General features: G+C 37.3%; 1 long non-coding RNA gene across 1 annotated transcript in view; it reads left to right on the top strand.

Moving 5' to 3' along the window:
• LOC148114637 (uncharacterized) overlaps positions 1–22,393 on the top strand; it is a 114,861-nt gene that overhangs the window by 50,100 nt on the left and 42,368 nt on the right. Inside the window, exon 3 of the long non-coding RNA XR_015733134.1 lies at positions 17,903–17,999. This is a non-coding gene — a long non-coding RNA (uncharacterized LOC148114637). The remainder of the gene's footprint in view (positions 1–17,902; positions 18,000–22,393) is intronic.

Here is a 22,393-nt window from a genome sequence, read left to right as displayed (position 1 = left end):
TGGTAAGTAGATTTGCTAATTTAGTTTTTCTCCCTTTATAGATTTCCTATGATTTCCTATGAGTGCAACCTTAAGCACTCAAAGAGCCATTTGAATCCATTTCCCACAGAAAAGAAAATACTGTGAGCCACAAAACCCTTCCCATGCCTGATTATTTCTTGAGCAACCACAAAACTAGCATATGTAGTTGAATTAAACGTTCTGTTTTCTTCTGAAACTTTTATTTTCTTGGATTATATCCATGGTTATGGAAAAGCTCAATAAATGGTGTGCCGGCAGGTGTCGCACATTGGCGGTTGTGACACATATTTTGAATGACAGGGAGCTGCAGCAGAGAGGTGAAAGAGCCACATGCGGCTCCAGAGCCGCAGGTTGCTGACCCCTGCTTTAGGACAAGCAATAATTCAGCAATCAAACTTTTTTCCTCTCTACTCATAAAGATAATTTTCATCTACTGAAAGTCTGTCAGTCAGACAGCTGTTACTTGTAGGAAACCAGCCACACAAGAAGCTGGTAATCCTAAATAAGTCTGTAATATTTTATTTTACACCTTGAGATTATATTTGTTCCATTTCTATCACACCTTTCCTTCAAAAAGCTAAAGGTCGAGGATGATATTTCTATTCTCAAGCCTATGAGGTAGGTTAGGTGGAGACCTTAGCATGAGAGGGAGGTACCTTTCTGACAGGGATTTCAATCTGAGCTTTGGCAGGACTAGTATGAAAAAAATATTTTAATTTAATATTTATTATATTCTTCAAAGCTGGTCTATGTCCTTCCTTTTCTAAATTATTGCATTATGCACTACAAAATGGTATGAATCTTTTTTCATTCTCTCTCTCTCTCTCTCTCTCCATTTTTTAAATTGCACTGTTAAAATGTTCCATATGATTATTTCTAGTATACAATGAGATTTTTACATTTAATTTGACTCTTTAAAAAAATAAAAGGTGATGATCTAGTCGATCATTACCGACAAGACTGTTACTGTAGAGAAAAGAAATTATTATAATTTACAAGTTATGTAATTGTAACTTTCAAGAATAAGTAAGCGTCTTTTTTAAATAGTTCTGATTTTGAATGAATAGCCAAAAATAGTTATTGAACTCAAGTTAGGACTTACCCTCATTGTCCCAGAGTGCTTAAAAACTAGGAAGCTACTCATCAAGGTCTTATTTGGCAAAATGGATACAAAGCTAGAAAAGAGCCTACTTTGCTGTTTATCAGAATTATCTGGAATTGATAAGTACAACAATGATGGCATTTGCTTAATTAAGACTACTATTCCTGTGAAATAAATCACATGTGATCTAAGTAGCCCCAAAATGATCTCCAGGAAACGGGGATGATATATAATATTTTATAGTAATTGTGACAAAAATCTAATAGAGACCTTTCATTTTCCTAAGAAGGAAAAAATTAGACTTTTAGTGTAACAAGCAGACCAGCACTATCAGAAAACACTGGGCATCTATTCTATCTTTATCTCTATGCAGATTTATTTATTTTTTATTATTTTTATTTATTTTTATATGCCGCCCTTCTCCGGAGACTCAGGGAGGCTTACAATGCGTTAAGCAATAGCCTTCATACTTTTGTATATTTTATACAAAGTCAGCTTATTGCCCCACAAACCGGGTCCTCATTTTACCCACCTTAGAAAGGATGGAAGGCTGAGTCGACCTTGAGCCTGGTGAGAACTGAACTCGCAATATTTACTTTGTAAACATAAAAAAGTAAGAACTGAAAATGCTGAACAGTTACAAATGGAAGATAGCGATATCTGAAATACTGCAAAAATTTGGAACAATTGCACAAGAAAAGCCTACTCTAAATGCAGTCATGGCTTTTAGCTAATTATAGACAGTCATATGAAAGTTTGATTGTCTATATTTTCCAAAGCTGTGTAAGCAAAAAATCTTGCAAACAAACAGAATAAATTCTTCCTTGAAAATCTTACCAAATGAGCTGTATCCAATAGCAATAGCACTTATATACCGCTTCACAGTGATTTACAGCCCTCTCTAAGCGGTTTTACAGAATCAGCATATTGCACCTAACAATCTGGCTCCTCATTTTACCGACCTCAGAAGGAAGGAAGGCTGAGTCAACCTTGAGCCATTCAGAATCGAACTCCTGGAGTGAGCAGTAAGTTAGCGTGCAGTACTGCATTTTAACCACTGTCCCACCATGGCTCTCAAGTTTATGTATTCAATATGTTGCATGCAGTGGTGTCATTCTACTGGTGAAATGGAATTTACTAGGGGAAGATTCCAATCTGCCTCCACACATGGTTATAGCATGTCATAATAATTCCAAATAACACCACTCTTCTGCTGAGTGTCTGGATGTAATTTAAGATGGTGGTTGTCACCTATGTAGTCTCACATGGTACAGGATCAGCTTATTTGTGGGACCACCTGTCTAAATTGCTTACTTACCTTCAAAGTGATAGGGCATTCAATGACCATGTCCCTTCTATCAAACATACCATCTCATACAACTCAAGAGGTATGCTTTCTCAGTTGAGGTACCCGCCCCGTGAAACAGCATTGTCCCCTACCCCCAAAATTCAAATGAGCCTGACCCTGTTGGATTAAAGATATGGGTTTTCCCTCAAGGATTGGAACAGGTAGTTACATGAACCCCACTAGGCAGCTGCTTGTCTTCTATGTATTTGATGGGAAAAAAATGTTGGTCATTTGAAGAACTCTATTTGGGCTGTGATTACTTTTAATTGTTTTGGATGGCTGTTTTTGTTGTTGTTGTTGTGTTTTTTTTTAATTATTGGTAGCAACACCAAGGCAGAATGGTGAAATGGACAGCTACATAAATTCTCTAAATCATTTTTGCTGCTCTGTATAAGTGGATACACAAAGAGGAGAAAGAGAAAGCAAATCCTCCTTGCTACACAAACAGAAGTCCTATCATGTAACTAAGGGTTTAGCCCTATGAATGGAATGGAATATGAATTAAGGTTTTTAACCTTAAAGGAAAAAGTTAACAGGCATCAGATCATTTATTAGCATAAAGAGTGCAGGAAAATTGTTTTGAGTGAAATCTAGAATGCGATGTGAGTATTCACCGTAATGTGCATTTAATCTTTATTCATTAAGCACAGCTAGAGGTGGAAATGAGAAAGTGTGTTGTTAAGGTGCAGATTAATTATATTCAACAAGTTATTTTCTTTGGCTATCTAACATTTATTGCTTCTACATGTGATTTAAACACATATGTACACACACACACACACACACACTTAACTATACTGATGGAAATGATATGGGTACTTTTTACTACGTGCAAAGCATCTAATTCAAAATGATATTTATGTTTCAGTTAATGATAGTGAAAACACATTTGGAGATGAGCAGTATAAGCAATTTACTGATAAGCCCACTTGAATATCCTTTATCTTGAACATCTGAAGCTGAAGGTTTTTTGTCAAAATGGGTTTATTGCAGTGGTGGAGTTCAATTTTTTTTTACTACTGGTTCTGTGGGTGTGGCTTGGTGGGTGTAGCTTTGTGGGCATGGCAGGGAAAGGATACTGCAAAATCCCCATTCCCACCCCACTCCAGGGGGAAGGATATTGCAAAATCTCCATTCCCACCCCACTCTGGGGCAGCCAGAGGTGGTATTTGCCAGTTCTCTGAACTACTCAAAATTTCTGCTACTAGTTCTCCAGAACCTCTCAGAACTTTCTGAATTTCACCCCTGATATATTGTTTTGTACTCAAAGGGGAAAAAACTTTTATTTCCCATTCTATGCTAATAAATATAATGGTGGATGATGATGCTCTTGAGCTTACCAGTTGAGAGCTTAGTTTTAGTTGGAAAATAAATATTTTAATTAAGATATTAGTTTGAAAATGAGTATTTTAATTAAGATATATTTTACACTTGTTTTTGTAGTTCTATGTAACTACATTGAAGTTTGGAAAGGTGACATGTTGGAAAAGGTTGCCTACTGTATTTCTCTTTTTCCCTTTGCCTGAACTATCAAAGCAAGAATTAAAATTGAACTGGTCTCTCTCCCACCTGTATATCCAAAACTTGGTTAGGTGACATGAATGAAAGAAGAAGTACTTAACTGAGTTCACGATCCATGCTATTTTTTCTATCCTTGGGTACTAAAGATGTAAATCCAATGGAAAATGAATTAGTCCTAGGGACATTAGTAGGAAAGAACACAAGATAAGGATTGTGTGGAGAATTTCTCACACCGCATGCTCTGGAGGTTCATTTCCCAAGAGAAGTAACCTTGAGTAACTTAGGTAGATTGGAGCAAATATCACATGCATCACGACATCTTCAGGCAAATGATGTGACATGTACTTTCATCAGATGACATCATTACAATGCACCATTTGCACAGTGATCTCATGATGTGTGTCATTTTTTTTCAAATCACTGAGGCTGGTTACCAATGCCGTTATTGGGAACACACTTCTTTGTAAGAAAGCATTCCATTTTCCCTTTTCCCTGTCTCTTGTATTTCTTACAAAATTGGCATTCCAGGTTAAAGTTTTAGGTGTGGCAGATTATTGGACAGGAATCAAATCCCCATTAAAACATAAAGTGAAGTTGGTGACTTTCAGCCTTCACCTCCTTTTAGCTTAATCTATCTAGTTTGATGAGGAAATAGGAAACCAAATCTTATGAGGAACTTTTAAAAGATCTGGTTATGTTTAGCTTGCAGAAGAGAAGATTGAGGGAGATACAGTGGCTAATATGACCCTTTAATATCTAAAGAGTCTCGTGTCGAGGAAGGAGTGTATTTTGTTTTTTTACCACCCTGGAGTACCAGGACCAGATCGAATGAGTTAAAACCACATGGAAGTAGATTTTAAGTTTAGGAGAAATTTCTTGACAGTAAAAGCTCCTAATCAGTAGAATAGATTGCCTTCCAAACCGGTGTGTTTTCCTTCAGTGGACATCTTCAAGCAGAAGCTGAATAGTGATTTGTCCAGAATTCTTTCGTAGATCCTTCACTACACAGAGATTGGGCTACAACAGCTCCATTGTTCTGATTCCAAACTAGCTTTAAATGTGGTTTTTAAGGGTGAGCTGTTATTACAAGATATTAAATTTTTGCAAATACCATAGTAAAGTATTTCAGTGATGATAATTATGATAGAAACCAGAAATCAAAGCTAACATCCATATGGGTGTTTGCCCGAGATGTACTAAATACAAGAACAAGAACTGTCAACTGAAACCTATTTTCTGTCCCTGCCTTGAAATGAACTGCTTGGACACACCTTCCTTTGTTGACAGAAACAAACAAACAAACTAAAATTAAGCACTTCTCCCAGAGCCAGTTTTTCTCTGTTTCTCTGACTGAACCTCTAATGCTTAACATGCGATTAATGGAAAGAATCAAATAACAACCTTACTGGCCTAAATCAATTGTTGGCAAACAGCGATTCTAGTACATCACCTTATAGTTCTTGTGAACTCTTTAAGTGCATTACAATGACTTTTGTAGTATGTTAAAATAAATTTGGCAGAGGAGTCATATTACAAAAAAAATAATAAAATGATGTGGTTGACCGAGAGAGAAAGATCCAGTTTTCACCAGTATGTCCAGTTTGAGGAAGTGCTTAATTAAAAGATTCCAGGGTGTAGATGTCTTTGTACAATAGAAGATTGCATGTTGTGATTTACTCACTGATTTAAGAAAGACAACCTACTTGTTCTCACACCCACATTTACTACAGAGGTAAACCCTAGCACTGAAACAACATTAGTGGATTGATGAAGAAAGAAGTTTAAGCAGAGGCTGAGAGGGCCATTCTATGATTTTCCAATTATTAAAATATGTTTTCTAAGCTTGAAATGTGATATTCTGACAATTTGGAAGTGCCTTATCTTGAAACAGGGACATGGTGGTTCAGTGGCTAAGATGCTGAGTTTGTCGATCGAAAGGTCAGCAGTTCGAATCCCTAGTTCCGCATAACGGGGTGAGCTCCCGTTACTTGTCCCAACTTCTGCCAACCTAGCAGTTCAAAAGCACTTAAAAAATGCAAGTAGAAAAAATAGGGACCACCTTTGGTGGGAAGGTAAGAGCATTCCGTGCGCCTTTGGCATTTAGTCATGCTGGCCACATGACCACAGAGATGTCTTCAGACAGTGCTGGCTCCTCAGCTTTGAAACAGAGATGAGCACCGCCCCCTAGAGTCGGGAATGACTAGCACATATGTGCAAGGGGAATCTTTACCTTTACCTAATCTTGAAACAGTTCTGCTTTGAGTTCTAAAGGTTTGTCCAAAGTAGAATCAGAGCTTCTTTTGTCCGTTCCCAAAAATCTCCTGCATTTCCAGAATCAGAATGGAATGCTTCTAAAGAGAGATGCACATTTTTTGTATAATGTGCAGCAGTGTGTTGACAGTGAGGTATGCTTGGAAATGAAGCCTTCAGAGGACTGTCAATTACCTCATGCTGATAGGTATATAATACACAGAGGTTATGAGCATTTTGGCTTCAGACATATGTTATTGTCATAGATTTCATCATTTTATTTGAAAGTGGTTGCTGATTCGTTTCTTTGTTTTGACTGATTTGTTTCCAGCCTTCAAGCACTGAATCCAGTGTTTAAAATAAATAATAATAAAAAAAAAGATGAAGAATAGCTTATTACAGTATGAATACAGGTAGTCCTCAGCATAACAACCACATTTGGGGGTGGTAATTCTGTTGCTAAACAATGCAATTGTTAAGTGAATCACGCCTGAATTTATGACCACTTTGCCATGGTCATTAAGCAAATCACCTTCACCCATTTGCTTATTGGAAGCCCCCTGGAAAGGTAGCAAATTACTGCAATCATTGCAAATACATGCTAGTTTATAAGTTCCCTTATTGTGATCACGTGACCCTGTTCGTATCTTGTTTCACCACCTTCGTAACGTTGAGGGTTGTTAAATGAATGAGTGTAAGTCGAGGACTTCCTTAGGATTGTCTAGAATTATGCTACCGCTGTATTGAAAATAGTCTATTGTCTTCACGGAAGGAAATGGCTTCAGATTGTGTTTTGTTTCTTCAAGAGAGAAGTAAAAAATAGTTCAATTTTCATAGGTGGAGTTCCAGGCTCTTAACTGGTCAATTGTTGAGAGATGTGTAGGAGTGTTTGTTCTTTAATTGTGCAGCCATCTTTCCAACAATCTGCAGCCTTATTGGCTTCCCACGCATTAATGACTTTCAACAGCAGCACTCTTTTCTCATCATAAATGATATAAAATAACCTTATAGCTTCTCCAAAAGAAAATTCTAAAGCACCTGACAATGAGATGAAAAAGTGAAGTCTCCTACATATGAGGATAAAATTTTGGGGAAACAAAGGTGTCAATTTAGCTCAACATCCATTTACACTAGAGCAGCTTTCAAACATTGTTTCCCCCCACTTTAGGTGGGATAGATCTGACCCACAGTGGGTTCCATTCAGTGGTGGGATTCAAGTAATTTAATAACCGGTTTTCTGCCCTAATGATTTCTTCCAACAACCAGTTTGCCAAACTGCTCAGAACATTATCAACTGGTTCTCCTGAAGTGGTGCGAACTGGCTGAATCCCACCACTGGTTCCATTGCTTCTATTTATGCTAAACTAAAGACTCTTCTAAGAGAAGAAACTATCTGTGGCTCAGAGTTGAACTTGGTGAGTTTGGCTGTTCGCTTGCTGACTTTCCACTGTCCAATTAGACGACAACATTAGTTAACACTAAAGACTGTGAATCAGTCAGTGTTGATTTGTTACTGTCTGCTTTGCAATAAAGCACATGATTTTCTGAAGAATTAAGAAGGGGAGTTCACCTGTCTGTGGGTCAGCACTGATGAACCTTTGTTTGTTTTCATTTCTAAAGACATCGCTGGATGTCTTTGAGCAGTTCTTTTCCAGCTTCTTTCTAATTCTTTTTACCTGATCATACAACATAGTGTAGTTAATTGACCATAGTACTGGTTTTGGTTGCCACGACGTAAAAAAGATGTTGAGACTCTAGAAAGAGTGCAGAGAAGAGCAACAAAGATGATTAGGGGCCTGGAGGCTAAAACATATGAAGAACGGTTACAGGAACTGGATATGTTTAGTTTAATGAAGAGAAGGACTAGGGGAGACATGATAGCAGTGTTCCAATATCTCAGGGGTTGCCACAAACAAGAGGGAGTGAAGCTATTCTCCAATGCACATGAGGGCAGGACAAGAACCAATGGGTGGAAACTAATCAAGGAGAGAAGCAACCTAGAACTAAGGAGAAATTTCCTGACAGTTAGAACAATTAATCAATGGAACAACTTGCCTCCAGAAGTTGTGAATGCTCCAACACTGGAAGTTTTTAAGAAGAGATTGGATAACCATTCATCTGAAATGGTATAGGGTTTCCTGCCTAAGCAGGGGATTGGACTAGAAGATGTCCAATGTCCCTTCCAACTCTGTTGTTCTGTTCTGTTCTGTTCTGTTCTGTTCTGTTCTGTTCTGTCCTGTCCTGTCCTGTCCTATCCTATCCTATCCTATCCTATCCTATCCTATCCTATCCTACCCTACCCTACCCTACCCTACCCTACCCTACATTATTAGCATAAGGTGTTCAACTTGTACAATTGTGTGCATCTCAACACTAGGTCTGAAAGTGTTGCAAAAGATCAGACTAAATACAAATGTCTCGGGCCAGCCAAATCGGAAATCCCAATAGGTGAGAAAGAATATATTGGCTGGAAAATACAACTACAGTCTTGGACATCATAGTTAAAAGTTTGATTTGAAACCATGGCTCATATTATGTTTTCTTCAATTGGAAGCATGCCTTTGCCATTTTACAGACAGCAAAAAACATCCAGGGCACACTTGTTTGTGCTTATGTGTGCATGCACACACACATACACACATATCCTGTATCCCACCCTCCTGAGATTATAGTTATTCAGCAGTATTTTTCCCCAGGGTAAAACTACTTCAATCATTCAATGGCTTTACGTTTATTTCCGATGAGAACTTTGAGGAATGAGAAGGTCAAAGAACAATGGAAGATGGAAGATTGAATGGCTAAGTACAACTCTCCTGAACAATTAGCATATCTTGTCCAGGTTACCTTTCTATAAAGTCTCATTTATTCATGAACTTTGCAGGTACAGTATGATGAACTTTCATTTATTTGCTTGCAAAGATGCTCTAATTAAAAGGTAAAATCAACCTATTTTTATTTAGTCTTAAAATAGGAAAAACTTTGCAACTCTTACTGTGTATGTTTGTTCCCTAAACAACATGGTTGCATGCAACTCTAACTGAAGATGGAGTGTCTATATTCAGAAAGTATACCATTTTAAATTCACATATGCAGCAAAACCCTAGTGAATCATAAATAAGGATCAATTTTTATACAGTTCAACATGGTAAAACATTATATAGGCCTAACCCTCTTTCAATCTAAAGGAGAGATACAATTCTTTTCTTTACTGATAGAACATAAACTATATTTATGTGTGTGGGTATGTATATATTACAATAAATTATGTAGCAAAATGCATTGGTAAACACCCCAGGTTTCCAAAGCATTTCCAGCAGAGGTGGTAAATCTTTTTATTTCTTTAGAAACAACTACCAAAAAATACTCAACAAAAATTCAATGGGAGTTTTATAGATGGCTTTATAAGGTCTAAATATGCAAATACTTACATCTATATTAATATTATCCTTATCAACTTGCATATTTATTTTAAGTGAATTTTCATTATTTTAAAATGACAATTTGCTTGTTCTCACTGCATTTATTGGTGTCAGATACAGAAAATAGATTTCTGCTTACCATTCTGGGAAAGATGAAATTCATCATTATGCCAAAAGTACCCTGGAAAGCCAAGACACGTTATTAGTTATTATGCCCTTATCCACGGGGATTCTCAACATAATGGATCAGCAACCCACACACAAAAAAAATGAAACAAATCAATGACTAAAACTACAAAGCAAGCTTTTCAGAGTGTGTCAAAAATGTCACATCTGCTTTTGTGTCAAAAATGTCATATCTGCCTAGGCCACTCTGGTCAAATCGGAAACTCCTTGGTGTCTGTGCTTGTGTGTGCGTGAGCATGTGTGTGCGTGTGTGAATGTTATGTATCTGTAGTGCAAAACCTATGTATTTATAGACCATTCATTAAAGCTACTGTAGCATACAGATGAACTACATGCCTACATGCATGTAGGAAGCCTTGAGTTCAATCCCTGGTATTGCTAACAAAGACAATCACAAAACAAGTCATGTGACAGGCATCTGACACTAAAGGAGCAGCTACCACTAAACTGGATCAGGGTTGAGTTTCAATTTTCCTCCTCAGAAGTGTTTCCGATGGCCAAGTGCTTCCACCAACAAAACTAAAAGGTTTGCTTCCTCCCCACACTTCTTTTAATGGTTTGGGAAAATGGGGTTTTCTTTAATGCAAAAATAGGCCCATGGAATCTAACAAAGGGTTCACAAGCTTCTTTCCATCCCCTCCCCCTCCCCCATGAAAAATCATGACCTGGAGATCTGTTAGCAAATTTCAGCAGGGACATAAGGGATTGATCTGAGGGCAGCCTACAAGCCTTGGATTGCCCATTGACAGGGCAATGGTGAGTTAAATAAACAGTTTGACCTGACATAAGCTACTTTTCTGTGTTTCTAAATTTACCCTTCCTACATGTCATGGTTAGCACATTCATAATAAGTAGTCACCCTAAATTTAAAACATCTGAAGCAGCAAGGTCTCCAACACCAGCACTCCACATACTGTGTTTCTCTGAAAATAAAACTGGGTCTTATATTAATTTTTGCTCCAAAAGACACATTACAGCTTATTTTTGAGTTAGGACTTATTTTAGGAGAAATATGTCACTAAATGCATCCGTCTGACTGACGAGGTTAAATGGGGCTTATTTTTGGGGTAACCTAAAGAATCATGCTAGGGCTTATTTTCCAGTTGGGTTTTGTTTTCAGGGAAACTCAGTAGTTCCAGATAAAGGCAAAAGTCATATAATCTGCTTGACCAGTCTCAGAATATTACCAGTCCATCCTTATGTTCACACTGCAGTAAGCATTTAATTTCCTACAGCCTCCCCAAAATTGAAATAATTCTACAAATAATTCCAGGAGATGCAGTGGCCTCCACAGGGGAGCTGGGCCAAAAGGAATAATGAAAGCAGCAGCATGGCGAGACCATGCTGCCTTCTCCATGCCCCTTTATTTATTTATTTACTCGGTTGATTTATATTGCCGTCCATTTCGCAAATTGCCACAGTGGGTGGCGAGCACAGGATTAAAAACCAACATAATCACACACCCCGTAGAAAGGTGTGGGACTTGTGGCACAAAGCCACGGTGCTGCTTCTTAATCGTTCTGATGAAAGTGGCAACTGCCTGAGGACGCGGTTGGGCAGCTGGAATCTTTGAATCCAACATTTTGGGAGCTTGCCAAGTTTAGGATGCCTGTGACAAAACCCCAACTGGTAAAGTAAGACTTAATAATAATAATAATAAAAAGATGTGATTAAATTAAACACATAGCTGAATTTTCCCCTGGCATCAAACAGCTTATTGTTGTGAATTCTAGGTATCAACTTCTTTGAACTTTGCCTCTTCAGCTGAATGTCTGACACAGAAATATTATTTTATCCTTCTTCCTTTAGAATGGAATAGAATAGAATTCTTTATTGGCCATGTGTGATTTCACACACAAGGAATTTGTCTTTGGTGCATGCGCTCTCGGTGTACATAAAAGAAAAGATACATTTGTCAAGAATGATAAAGTACAACACTGAATGATAGTCATAGGGAACAAATAAGCAATCAAATCATATTAGGAAACAGTCAATATAAATCGTAAGGATACCAGCAACAAGGTTACAGTCATACAGTCATAAGTGGGAGGAGATGGGTGAAAGGAACGATGAGAAGATTAATAGTAATGCAGACTTAGTAACTAGTTTGACAGTATCGAGGGAATTATTTGTCTAGCAGAGTGATGGCGTTCAGGAAAAAACTGTTCTTGTTTCTAATTGTTCTGGTGTGCAGTGCTCTATAGCATCGTTTTGAGGGTAGGAGTTGAAACAGTTTATGTCCAGGAAGTGAGGGGTCTGTAAATATTTTCACAGCCCTCTTTTTGACTCATGCAGTATATAGGTCCTCAATGGAAGACAGGTTGGTAGTAATTGTTTTTTCTGCAGTTTTAATCATCCTCTGACTGCTTGTATCACTAATGCTGTGATCTTACAGGATCCTTTAGGTCATGTTTGCTCATCCAACTTTCTAAAACAGCAAAGTCATAGTCAAAAAACCCTTCTTTTTTCTTTTTTCTTTTTTTTTTGATCACCAGTTCCTGAAGAGGGCAGCACGTTCTAGATATTATTGAATCATAATCTAAGGCAGTCTGACTTTATTATATTGAGGGTTGGGGGAGTGCATAGGTAGATATATAAAGGCAGATAGCTGGCTATTCATACTTCTTCTGTGGAAGAATAAACCAGCTCATTCTTTTGTCAGGTTACAAGTCAAGGTCAAAACTGCATGGGATTATTAAGGGGAACATTTAAATAAGATACCTGGAGCCGAGTATTTAATAGAGAGAACAACAAAATATCAACAAGAAGTACTTCCATGAGGAGTGAGTTTTATCTTTAATATGGGAGATAACTTTTTTTTCCTTATTGGCAACGCATAGACTGTCACAAAAACTTCTAAAGGGGTTAGATTTAATTATCTCACTCCTTGCACATTTCATCTCGATTGCTATGGCAACATGCAGTTGCCTCAGCAGCAATGCACACTTTAATCAGATATTTCCTCACTCGTTTCATTGCTGTTCACCACAGCTATGCAATGAAATTTATAGCCAAGACTTGGTAGATATTGCAGGACTTTTACAGAAATGAATGTCATTCCTTCTTCCCATTCTGGAATTCCAGACGTGTGCATTCATAAGTATGCAAACATGAGCCACCTACTCAAACATTTTTTTTCAGGGAGTTTGGCATCAGATTATAGGATAAGATAAGTATGTGTTGTTTGAAAGACATTTCTACTTCACTGAATTTAGGTTGTTTTCTTTGCACCTCCCTCTTTACAAGGTAAGCATCCCCTTATAAAGCAACTCAAGCCTGTAAACTAACGGGTAGTTCTTTTCGTTTCTGCAGCAATTGTGAGAACAGAAAACACCGTATCTAACCAGACTATCAATTGTTCCATTTCCACTCTCACCCCCCCCACCCCCCCCAAAAAGCTTTTTGTTTGATTATTCATTCCTTGATTATACACTTCTGGAACAGATGACATGGCCTCCTTCAACTGTCTGATGGAGAAATCAGGGACAATTGCTAAAACAAAAATAATTAGTGAACCAACAGCAGAAGTACAATTCATAAAGCAGACAATGCAAACATTCAGAAAACTAGAAAAATGTGCTTGCTGTTGGATTATAGGAATGTGTGGTATACTCAATTTTTTTTCTGGCGAAAAAAATGTCAGCAGTTGGGCCTGAAGTATATGAGATGTTTATGTTTCACAGATGTATGTGTATGCATACATCTGAGTATTGAACGGGTGGCACTCTTTTTTTGCTCTGTTTATGAAAACGTTAGCATATTAGATGCCATAGTTCTCCAAATTAACTATATTCAAATCACTGGTTGTAATAAATGAAAGCTCTTTTGACTTTTGTACACAGCTTTATTCCAATAACAGATATTTGTAGTATCAGAAGGATTCTTCTTTTTTTTGAAATAGGAGTTCTATTTTTGCTGGTAATTGTGAGGATTTTTTGCTTTTTAAGTTTGTGTATTAGAATAACACAAACCAGGGCCATGGTAATAGTGTTAGAACAGTCTTTGAAAACCAGTCATGCATGCAAGTGGCCACAAGAAAAATATTATAAAACCAGAATTATGTAAGATCATTCAGGACTTAGTAGCATGTTCAAGGTCAACAGAATTTCATTCTGCGTTAAATGATGGATGCACAGCATTTTGCTTATCATTAACCTTGATTCTATGAAGACCTTCTCCTCCATATGGTCCTGCTGAACACAATCCATTATTTCCCTTTAATGTTTCCTTTTTAAAAGATACTTTTTACTGTTGTTGTTTTTAATTCTGTTTTTATGCTATGCTTTTTACAATTACCATAAATGGAAGGCTTTTTTAAAAAAGAGTAGTGTATACAGACTTTTTGTAAATAAATAAATATCATATGAGCAGGCTTTATATTATAAGAGCTTTTTTTAAAAAATAATTGTTCTCTCCCTTAAATACAGAATATAATTCATGCATGCATGATGTCTAGGTTAAAGGAGCCTTCATTCCTACCTCTTTTGTGTGGGAAATCTTCTGACCCTAAATATATGACTAGTCAAAGATGGGAACAGGAGACTTTTTTATTTATTTTTTAAATTTGTATGCTACCCATCTCAGCATCAGGTGATTCTGTCAACCCTGTTTCTTTCTCCATATTTAAAAAAAGCCAACCTAGATATTACATGAGAAGTTCATTGGATCTCATCACATTATTTTGTTCTATGAAAAGCAAATGAGATTAAGGTACAGCTTTTGACTCTAACCATGCAAGAAAGATGAAGAGATCTTTTCCCTTTCTAATCCAAATAATTCTATGTCTTTCCATTGCCCCATTATTGATATGTTTATGGAAAGAGAATCATGTAAGTACTCATTCTATATGTATCCAATAACTTTCCTTCCATGGCCAATATTGGCTCCCAGTGATTACTTAGATTAAGGCTAAAGGAAAGTCTTCAGACATTATTCCTTGCCCGATTTAAATTAATAAATGTCATGGTTCCTTCAGAGAAGAAAAAAATGTATTTGACAATTCAGGCTAGAGTCTAATTTGAAACAATTCACAGTTATAGTATAGTCAGAAGCAGAGAAATAGCTCCATGTTTCTAAATACTCAAAGGTGACAAATCAAATTAAAGAGAAAAATCATATTAATCCACTGGAAGGGTGTGGAAGAGAATAAGGTGCAACTCTTTCCACCCAGGTTCCCTGCTACACTTCAAATGACATCAGGAAGATGTCATCAAAACTGTACCCTTTCTGGGAAAAACAGTATCAGGGTGATGGGAGCATTTGAAATTTTCTTCCTGGGAGTTGGCCCTTGAAATTAGCCAACTGCTTTCTTTCTCATGCCTCTGACACATCTATCCTCTTGATTCATTGGTTAAAGCTACAAACACCATCTCGATCAGTGAAGAAAGAAGCTAAATAGATTTTTTTCAGAATAATGATAGGAAAATATATGAATGAATGAATGAATGAATGAATGAATGGGCTTATAATTTGACTTTCAACCTTATTTATGTCCAGGCTTTCTCCAAATATTCTCAGCAAAACAAACATAGCACAAAGAAAACTTGAAAAGATCAGGTAGGACACGTCATCATTTAAAAAGATAAAGAAAAAAAAAACATAAATGCCAGCTAAACCAGGGCAAGATCTTAATGACTACAATAAAACATTTTACAAAACTGAAGTAATGTCTACATGAACATTTATGGCTTGGGTCCTTATACTTTCATCTGTTCCAGATAGGATCTACCTATCTGATATATTGATGACTGGAAGCTTTCTCAATAATAGCCTCATCTTTGTGGAATTGTATATCCCCTCTCCAAGGTCAAATTAACCCAGTGGTGAAATGTAAAATTTGTTACCACCGGTTCTGTGGGTGTGACTTGGTGGGGAGGGGTAATGGCAGTGGTGGGATTCAGCCAGTTTGCAGCACTTTGGGAGAACTGGTTGTTAACTTTCTGAGCAGTTTGGTGAACTGGTTGTTGGAAGAAATCATTAAGGCAGAGAACCGGTTGTTAAATTATTTGAATCCCACCACTGGGTAATGTTACTGGGTAGGCCTGGCCAACTTTTTTTCTTTTTTTTTAAAGCATTTTTTCTACATCCTTTTTGGCTGAAGAGGTTGTTAAAAAAAATGCTTTTAAAAGGCTCTGATGATCCCAGCTGAGTTGCCTGATCATCAGAGGCTTTTTTTTTTTTAATTTGATTTATATGCCGCCCTTCTCCGAAGACTCAGGGCGGCTTACAATGTGCTCAGCAATAGCCTTCATCCTTTTGTATATTTATACAAAGTCAGCTTATTGCCCCCACAACTGGGTCCTCAATTTACCTACCTTAGAAAGGATGGAAGGCTGAGTCAACCTTGAGCCTTGGCGAGATTCGAACCCTGCAGTAATTGCAGGCAGCTGGTCTTAATAACCAGCTTAATAACAGGGTGCCTTAAACTCCTGTACTACCAAGGCTCTTTTGTTTTCTTTTAAAAGCATTTTTTTTTGCTTTTAAAAGAAAAAAAAGCCTGTGACGATCAGGCAACTTCTACAACCTCTTCAGCCAAGAAAAAAATAGAAAAAAATTCTTTTAAAAGGCTCTGACGATCCCAGATGAGCTGTACGATAATCAGAGGCTTTTTTAAAACCTTCTTCAACCTTCGGCTGAAGAAAAATGCTTTTAAAAGTAAAAAAAAAAAGCCTCTGATGATCGCATGGCTCAGCTAGGCATGGGGTGGGGGAGGCAGGGATTTTTGCTACTGGTTCTCCGAACCACCCGCTGCCATCGCTACAGGATTGGGCGATCCGGTCCGAACCGGGAGCAATTAACCCCTTTCTTATTGTCCTTTTAGAAGAGTGTAAAAGAGTATATTTCAAAGGGGTCTTTGGTGAAAAGTGCAACGGTTGATTGGTGGCTGTAACTGTTTATAATTTGCATTTCCTTTTGTTGATTGCAAACAATCTGGAATGAACAGAGTTGTATACAAGTTTATGCCAATAGTAGTAATGTCTACAGTGTTTACTAGCCACCTGACGCTTACTAGAGAAGAACCTTATGGACCATCCTTGGCAAGAAATCCCAGACTGTCTGCACCTGGATCATTTTTCACTTTTACTATCAATTTTTGCAATGAACCTCCTCCTGTGTCAGTAGAGAATGCTTCTGCAAAACCGCATCATGTATTTACAGTATGTCTTTCTGGTCTACCCAAAAGCCTGATATGCACTTACAAGGAGTCACATGATGTAAACTCTTAGGCTAACTCATAATGAAAGCAGCATTGGCATCCAGACTTTGGCCCAATTACTAGAGGAATAAAGCTAAGGCAAAAATCCTCGGATTTGGTAGATGAAGGAATAATGGCAAGGAGCCATTTGTAAGGTGTCTCTGTGGCTATTTCAAGTCTCATATCACTTATAAATGCACAGATGGTAAGCCTGCACCTTATACTGAGGCACTGGAATCAGCAAAGTATAATTGTTGTGCCTTTCCTAGAAGGCACTTGAGTCTAGAGCAAAGTTTTCCACTGCTTGGTTTGCCAAATTTTACAGAAAATTAAGTCCACTGAGTTTGCAAAAATTATAATATATGCAAGCAGGCATATATTTGAGCAGCAATATTATGTGGCCTGCATACGTAATCAGTAATAGCAATAAAATAAAAAGGCAGGATTTTTTTTTAAAAAAAATTCTAATAAATAAGTAAAACCCAATACCGTACAGAAACTTTTTTTTAACTTCTAGTTTAATATGTGAAACTGAAACCTATGCAATTTTCCATGTTTCATGAGTGTGTATGTGTTCTTTGGTGCTCTTGATGTGTAAAATTATTACTTTTACCCCACTAAGGTTTGCTCATCAGCATCTCTATGGCCATCCCAAATCAGTTTTAGGTAAGAAGAAAAAGTGATATTTAATCGGCCTCTTTCTTGCAAGGGAAGCCATTTTATTTGTTCTCCACCCAGGTTACAAAGGGCAAGTGCTGCAATGGTGAAAGTATCAATAAGCTGGAAAGAAGTTTCAACATAATGTTAGTCATCACAGTAGTTTTGTAAACCTATCTTTTTTCGTATATCACTCTATGTAGGTGTCAGGAAGGGCATCCGATCAGTAAATGCTCAACACCATTCACCTGCTCCACCCTGATGCAAGGGATTACAAGGCATTAAAAGAAAAACAAAAACGTGAGTACTTTTTTTATCAAAAGTGGCATAAAAACATTAAAAAAAATGAAATCTATTCTTGGCTGACTTGGAGAACAACTATCCTAGTCAAGAGTGGTCTCAAGCAGGGAATAGTCTGGACTCATTACAGAAACGGGGACAAGATCTGACTCCCCACTCCACCCCAAATGCCTTCCTAGGCAAAAGCTATCAGTCTGAGGAGATTCTTGTGGAATAGGCATCAAACAATGAAGTTGCTGGTTTGAACTCTACTGTTATGTTTGCACCTGGCATTGGAACTTAACAAGTTCCAATGTATTAGATTAACTTAGGAATTGTAATAAAGTAGTATTAGATTGATTAATGTTAGATACATGTAATATCTATATGAAAGAAGGCCATACTTATGCATGGAAATTGATCAGTAGGGATGGCAAAGAGGATAAATTATGAAAGCCTATGTTGACACTATTAGCAAATGCCATGACTTGTGAACTTCCATTAGATGTCAGGACACATGTATACAACATCTACATTTGGATGATGATGTCACTGCACAGCAATTGTCATTTTGGCCTTATCATAGTTCTCTGTGAACACCATCTTTCTCTGTGACATAAGACAAGTGTATCCAGTTATAGCATCATTAGGAATCAATTAAGAATACAGAACTTTCTTGAAGAAGAAGGAAGATTGAATTAGCTCATAAATTCCTGGCTGCACTTGAAAAAAATAAAGGAAACTTCAGGGAAGTGTCTGCACAGATTGAAGAAAAAAGAATCGAGAGTGAGAAAAAATTTTTAAAAAATGATCTGTTTGCAATTTCCACCTATAATATGCAGTGTTACCATTCTCTCACATAATTTCTATCAGAGAGAATATTGATTTTTCTCCCCCTGCTGAGTTGCTTAATAGCTCTGAAAATGATTCTCTGAATCTGACTTTAACATGAGATCTTTGCTTTCTTTCAAAGTGGTAATTAGGAGGGGGGGGAAGAAATGTCATGTTGAAAAAAAAAAGAAGAGCCATAGACAAAGATTTGTCATGTAAGGAAAAGAATTTCCCATAGAGACAATAAATAAATAAATAAATAAATAACACAATGACTTTGTACCCATGAGACTTTTCCTTATGAACATGTCCTACATAATACATTGACTCTCAAATGTAAACATATCAATGAATTGAAAAACAGGAAGGTAGTTATAAATTACCATAATTACTTCAGGCGGATATGCATTCATAATCCTATTGTATGTGCATAATTCTACTGACATAAGGTATCTTGTCAATTCTATAGGTATAGCCTGGAAAAAAGACTCTTGCAACTTGCATGAGGTTGAACCCAGTGGGACTTCTTAAGGGAAGGGCAGGAAACCAGAGTGAAACCCCTAACTCTCAAATTTGCAGATTTTAGTTCTTATTCTGTACTTGGTGGATCAGCATGAAGAATTTAATAGGTCTGGAAAAAGTCCATAGCAGTGGTGGGTTGCCCCCGGTTCAGACTGGTTTGCAAGAACTGGTAGTAAAACTGGCAGGAGCTCCGCCCACTGACCTGGATGTCATCAAAGTTGATCTGCGCATGCGCAGAAGCTTCTGCGCATGCACAGAAGAGCACACGCACATGGGCAAGATGCAAATCGATAGTAAAGGTAAGTAGAACCCACCCATGATCCATAGATAATCTTTACATAGAGGTTGTTTCATTTTGATTTTTGATTGGCTATCTAAAATTTTTGTACACCGGTCTACTGCAAGCATCACTTTTGTATGTATCACTCAACCATATGATAACCAATTTATGTTTTTATGATTCTACTTTTATTTATTTATAGCTACTTAATTGTAGAAGCTCATCCTTAATTTCTCTTGAGCATTGGTTTGATCATCAAGAAAGTTTAATTGTAGGAGTCTTGGTATAATCTTGGCAATATAATGGATTAGCCAACGTGGACCTTTTGATATGCTGAATTACCACTCCTAGCATCACTTGCCATTGCCTTGTATACACCACTTCACAGCGCTTTACCACCCTCTCTACAGCCCTCTCTGTAAACCTAAGTGATTTACAGAGTCAGCATATTGCCCCCCAAAAGCTGGGTCCTCATTTTACTGACCTCGGAAGAATCGAAGGCTGAGTCAACCTTGAGCCTGGTGAGATTTGAACTGCCAAATTGCAGGCAGCCAGCAGTCAGCAGAAGTAGCCTACAGTACTGCATTGTAACCACTGCACCACTGTGGCTCTTACATTATACCAGGGGTCCGCAACCTTAAACTCTCAAAGAGCCATTTGGACCCATTTCCCACAGAAAAGAAAACACCGGGAGCGACAAAACCCTTCCTGTGCCTGACTGTTTCTTGAGCAGCCAAAAACTAGCATATGTAGTTGAATTAAATGTTCTCTTTTCTTCTGAAACTTTACTTTGCTTTTATCCATGGTTGGCCTACCAGGGGTTGAAAAGCTCAATAAATGGTGTGCCAGTCGGTGTCGCACATTGACGGTTGTGACGCATATTTTGAGTGACAGGGAACCGCAGCAGAGTGGTGAAAGAGCCACATGTGGCTCCAGAGCCGCAGGTTGATGAACCCTGCACTATACTTTTACTTATGCTAGCAAGAGATGCTAGGAAATATGATTCAATATCTGCAGAATTATGGACTCCCTACCGCAATGGCTCTTCATAGATCTTATCAATACCTAAAGAACACAAAGTTGAAATTATACCAGTGATTACAGGTATTACTAATGAACTACTCCCAGTCAGTGGATAGTTTCCATTACATAACAATATACATCATAATGGTTCACTTTGAATTGGATGATAAATTTCATTACCATGCAATCATAGTCATTGTAATTTTTTCCAGTCTACCATGGGATTTTCCATTCATCAACTCTAGAAGATAGGGTGATGGGGGCAGCTATTCTAAATTGTAGAATCGCAAAGAATGAAGCTTTGCCACTACTTCTGTCTCAAAACCTGGTGAGAAATATACATAATTTAAATTCCAGCTGCTTGTTAGAATATACATGCATCTGGAACTACCTAGGAGAAATTTAATACCATTCCTAAAGTTAGGAAAGTTTGAAATTCACACTATTGTTTAAAACGTATTGTTTAAAACGTAAAACGTGTGTAATGGAACTATGTGTACAATTCCTCCATTTACAGGCTTTAAAAACTAATACATAGATTTGCACATTTCAGAAAAGTTAATGGTAATTAATATTCTCAAAGTCTGTGCTGAATTACCCCTTATTTCTCAAATATTAAATGGTATCTTTTATTTAAAAAGAGGAAATTAAAGCAGAATTAATGGATTTCTCCCTACTTTTCCTTTTTCACCCTTCAAATGGTGAAATTCAAATGGAATATTACATAAGCATTAAATACTGAAAAGGAACTAGTAAGAAACCTCTCTCTCTCTCTCTCTCTCTCTCTCTCTCTCTCTCTCTCTCTCTCTCTCTCTCTCTCTGTGTGTGTGTGTGTATGTGTAGATTTTAAGCATAGTTTTATTATACCACAAATATTTCCTGAGGAGCTTATTAAGTGGTTAGATAAATTAAAATTTAAAAAGAAGCAAAGGTATATTTGAAATAAAAACTGTTTAAACAAGCCTACAGGTAAAGACCAAAGTGAGCAGCAGGAGTAATTCCTCCTGTGAGTGAATTCAAGCTGTAGGAGACTTTTTGCAGTGGGACTGCCAAGAACAAGAGAAAAAATATGTGAAGGTCTTCACTTTGCTTTTTGAATAATACTGGATAGGACTGATCCAATAATCAGAGTTTGCCACGATCCAAAACCAAGAAAGACATACTGAGTTACTTCAAAGCAATTCCCTTCATTGAGGCTCACCTATACTATAGACAGAAATTTTTGCTACAAAATACACAAATTCTTCAGTAGGCTGCATATCAATTTTTATTTTATTATTTATTTATTATTTATTTTGTTGCATTTCTATGCTGCCAACTCCCAAAGGACTCTGGGCGGCTGAAGGGAATTTTGAAAGGATTGTTAATTCATTCAGTAATAATTGGTTGTGGGTCATCATTTTTGACTCCTAGGCATGAATAGATTCCCCATGAATAGATTTTCTCCATGAGTCTCTGCCCCTAACTTGTTTTTTCAAGTTTCCCAAAGGACTTGCCAGCCACTTTGCTGCTGGTCAACCTCTTCTTCCCTTTCCTTCCACTTTTCCTAGCATTAGAGGCCTTTCCACAGAGCTGGATCTTCACATAATGAATCCAAAATTCACTAACAAAACTGACTTAAAAGTAAGTTCAACCATCTTGGTTGTTGAAAGTTTTTTTAAAAAAGAATATGGTTAAAAAAAGTGTTGGAATCTTGGCAGTTTGCTGATAGTCAGACTATAACAGGAGTCTCCAAACTGAAGACATTTTACCAACTATT

Source organism: Pantherophis guttatus, chromosome 3, assembly GCF_059756535.1.
Source record: "Pantherophis guttatus breed Tessera chromosome 3, ASM5975653v1, whole genome shotgun sequence".
Taxonomy (NCBI): domain Eukaryota; kingdom Metazoa; phylum Chordata; class Lepidosauria; order Squamata; family Colubridae; genus Pantherophis; species Pantherophis guttatus.
The sequence above is the reverse complement of the archived record's forward strand: the minus strand, read 5'-3'. Positions and strand labels throughout refer to the sequence as shown.